Source organism: Elaeis guineensis, chromosome 1 (genome assembly GCF_000442705.2).
Source record: "Elaeis guineensis isolate ETL-2024a chromosome 1, EG11, whole genome shotgun sequence".
Classification (NCBI taxonomy): Eukaryota; Viridiplantae; Streptophyta; class Magnoliopsida; order Arecales; family Arecaceae; genus Elaeis; species Elaeis guineensis.
Window position 1 is genome coordinate 102,055,067 of NC_025993.2, and position 4,272 is coordinate 102,059,338.

The window sequence follows — 4,272 nt, forward strand, 5'->3', positions numbered from 1 at the left end:
CCTATGGGTGCATGGTGTTGCTAACTTCGGGTTCACCTATCGATTTTTGGTTCTTTTCATTGCTCCACTGTAAGAAAAAAGAGATTTAACAGTATTTTTTTATCAATGGATATAAAAAATTATTGGTAAAATAAATTTTAGGTAGTATTTTTTTCGAGTTCGCTGAGCAAAGCCTTATTTTTTCCGACGATTAATTCATTCGTTCGAAAAAATCTTATTTCAAGCCAAATTGTTAGAAAAAATTTTATTTTTTTCAATAATCAAATTAAATTGTTGGAAAATGTATTATTTTTATCGGCATTCACGTAGTATCGCTGGGAAACATCTTATTTTTAGCAGCAACCGCTAAAATCTTAATCTTTGAAGAAAAAAATCTAATTTTTACCGGCATTCAATTTAGACCGTTCGAAAAGATTTTTTTTTTTTCGTTCAACATCCTTCCTCTTCCGTGCTATTTTGTGCTGGGTCGAGCAAAAATGCTCATCATGTGGCCGGGGATGAAGCCTCGAGGCGATTGACCGAAGCCATGTCCTCTTCTGTTTCCAAAAACCTCCCAACCCCTATTACCACTTTCCTCTGCTGATGGAAGGAGAGCTCGGCCCTGGTTTTCATTCAATTCCTTTCTCCTTGGTTCTCAAAAGAGGCATTCTAGGGTTTGAAAGGTCTATCTCCTCTGCTATGAATCCCGAATAGTAAGTTCTTCTTTTCTTAATGAAAGTTCGGTAGATTATGTCTAGGGCTAGCCTTAGGAATTGCTGATCTTTACCTGTTTCCTTTTCGTCTAAATCATTCTCGATTGCTTTCTTGATTCATTTTGTTTTCGTTTTTTTTTTTTTTTTGTTCCCTTTTGGTATCTTGTATTGATAAAATCGCTGGTGACTTTGATTTAGGGTTGGGTTTGATGCGATTTTAATAGCTTTACTTGCACATGCTTGATGTAATGGATTTTTAGAAGGGTGGTGGGTGATTTGATTCCTAAAACTTAATATTGGTATTTAAACAGGCAAAAATTTGCCACATTGATTCTCCACATGCTCACATTTCTAAGTCCAGAATCCTAACACAGAACTCTAGCTTTCTTCTCCAAATTTCTTCATATGGTATGATAGTATTTACATCTTGGGCATGCCAGCATTCGTTATCTACCACAGAAGCCACCGAAAAGAGGTTTGGTAGTTTGCACCAAAAACCCCTTCCTCAGTAATGGTTCTTTGCAGTTGTGTTCTGCTTCCGGTCCTTGCCTGTGCATATATTACCTTGCTATAAATTTCATTTATTTTAGTTTGTCGAACCCAATGGTGCATAGCTGCTTCTGCACTTCAAAGAAAATGTGCAACACTTGCTTTCACAAACAAGAAATGAGCAACCCTCACCACATATGTTTTTGAGTGCTTGGGAAGAAGGTAGAAGTATGGTATAGAGTAGTTTTATCTACAAGAGTTTTGCAATTTCAAGTTTCTGCTGCTTGTAGTGTAGCCTGAAGGACATATGCCTTGCTGAATGATCCTGCTCATCATGGGTCTCATTAGTCAGGACGGTCAATCTTTTCTGCATTTAGTTAGGAAAGAAAGGAAATGGTAGTGTTTAAAAATGAACCTAGCTTCTCTCATCTTATTTGACGTGCAATAATGGAAGATCTGGGACATCTATTATTGTTTTCTATTATAGATGCCTGTTGAGTTAGAGTTAGAATGTCTTGATTCCACCAGTTGGTTGTGTGGTGCAAATTACTGTGTATAGCAGATAACTGGAACAACAAATCTTTTTTGCATATTTGGGAAAGAAAAGAAACGTTAGAGACTAAACATTAACTTAGCTTCTGTCATCTTATCAGACATGCAAATAAAGACATCTATAATTTTTTTTTTCTTTTCGGTACAAATCTATAATGTTGTTTTTGTCATAGATGCTTGTTGAGTTAAAAAGTTCAGAATGTCCTGACTCCAGCAATTGGTTGTCTTATGCAAATTGCTGTATAGAGCATTGCAGTATGTAAGAGGCTGTTGCATGGGAGAACTGTTATGCTGAGATATGAGGATAGCTTTATTTAATTTAACCTATTTTCCTTTCCACTTGTACAGCACACCAAAATTTAGGATTGGACATGAGGTTGAGTTGGGTTCATATAGGAAGATGTAAAGGCTTGACCTTTTCATCACCAAACCATTAGCAAGTCATTGCATTTTTAAGTACCTTCACTATATTTGGTACTGCATGCATTGTTGTTGAACGAAACCAGCTCCCTCTAGATGGGTCTTGTAGTTGAGCTAAATGTTCAGAGCCAAATGAAACCCAAACTAATATGCCTTGTCCATTATATTAGGTGTTGGATAACCTAGTTCTTGGTTGTTTAGTTGAGAAATCAGTTGTTTCTATTAATTTATCATGCCAATTAGAAGTTTATTTATCAAAGCTGCAAAACAGTCAAGATGGTCAAGGATGCAAAGAATTTGGAATTTGGATATACTATAGTTATGCTCTTCAAATCTGTCTTTTACATTTAAACAGAAGTTCATATGGTCAGCTTCTGCTTTACCATGGCCTGATGCTCATGAGAACCATCAAGTTGATCACAAACTTGTTGTTTTGAGCCTGTTTGTGAGCCATTATCATGCTGTGTCTGTTGCATTGTATGTCACTTTTTTTTGTTTTTTGAGCAAGCCGGTGGGAGTACATCTCACGTTTCATTGAAGTAATGAAATGAGGAAACATGTGTATGGATCCATTTTAGAAGTCAAACCCAGCATTAAAAATATAGAATTTACCGGTCTCCGAAGAATCTCATAGTCATTCCCCCTCCAATTTCAGGTCTCGGCTAGAGATTCCAGCAATAAAACTTTATCATCATAAGCTGTGCCATTAACTTATAACATTGCATTAATTGAGTGCTCTTTTACTGGAACTTGAAATGCAGGAAAACTTAAAAGCTTTAAATAAAAATTTTGGGTGGAGTAACCTGCGGCACAAGGTCTAGGTAGTTGATTTGCTGCAGTGTTTTTTATTTCTGCATGTTCAATATGTTTGGAATATCCGTCTCCTGCTTTGTTTTGGTGGATACATACATATTTTTCATACATTTTACTTCTTGGATGCTTTTTTGTATATGCTGGAGATACTCCCTGGATAGTGCCTTCTACTGTGATTTTTTTTTTGGGTGTTACTTCAAATAAATGTTCTTTAGTTTGTGGATGTTTGTGTTATTTTGTATAGTATAAATGTACTACTATGATGACCCATCATACTCTATTGATGCCTTTTATATATACGAAAAATTAAAGATTTTATATTTATTTCCATCGTTCAGCCATACTATCTTTTATAATTTTTAAGTATCGTGCTGTGAATTTGCATTATTTTAAATCTCATGGTGGTATAAATTTATTAATACTAATTAATAGTCAGGCTTAAACAATCATGGGCATAGCATAGATGCTTCTTGCTAAATTTGTAAATTGTCATCTGAAGCAATTAAGTTGAGCAATAAGTTTGTCTTCTTCTCTTGTCCCCTTCTCCACTGATAGGGTTAAGCTCATATTGGCTTCAATTGGATTGCATTTCTAGAAAACTTTGCTACATGTGTTGATGTCAAGGTTGTAATTATTGGTACTGAACCATATTCTTTACTTAATTACAGAAAAATCAGGATAAAAGAGCAAAGTCCAAACAAGGTTGCATCATCAAAGTAAATTGATCATTCTCTATTATTTTTTTCACATATTTTATATTTATTTATTTTGTATTTATATTATATTAATAAATTGAAAACTCTCTTTGTAGGAAGGAAATGAGGTTATCTTGAAGAGTTCAAGATGGCCACACAAAATTGAGATGATATGCAGAATGCTTATAAGTAAAAATCCATCTAAGATAGTGGGTAATATTATTCTAGAGATCAAATTTTGAGAGATTTATATTGATTTTGTAAGAGTGAGAAGTGAATCATTGGTCCAGATTGATGGACTTTAGCAAGTTATTGGTGATGCTATTGATTCAACAATTACATGGCCTTCTACTTTTGTATGTATTACAGTTTCTTATCTATTTTTTTTATTAATTTTTATTATTCTTATATATTATTTACTAATGTGCTAACTATGCTTTTCTTTGTCTTTTTTTTTTTTTTGTAGATTAAACTTGCCAGATGCAAAGCTCCTAATCATTATGTACATGGTCCTTTTCTTTTACTTTGTCTACTTGGGATAATAGGTTCTTTTATCAAAATCTTAAAGGATATGTCTATAATTTTATTCAAAAAATTTATACTTTTATCAC

At 34.0% G+C, this 4,272-nt stretch overlaps 1 long non-coding RNA gene across 1 annotated transcript in view; it reads left to right on the forward strand.

The window, feature by feature from the left end:
- The first annotated feature begins 353 nt into the window (after window positions 1–353).
- Window positions 354–4,272, forward strand: part of LOC105060771 (uncharacterized) — a 3,958-nt gene continuing 39 nt past the window's right edge. The window contains exons 1-4 of the long non-coding RNA XR_834482.4: window positions 354–692; window positions 3,635–3,682; window positions 3,778–4,017; window positions 4,128–4,272. The exon at window positions 4,128–4,272 is cut by the window's right edge and continues 39 nt beyond it. This is a non-coding gene — a long non-coding RNA (uncharacterized lncRNA). The remainder of the gene's footprint in view (window positions 693–3,634; window positions 3,683–3,777; window positions 4,018–4,127) is intronic.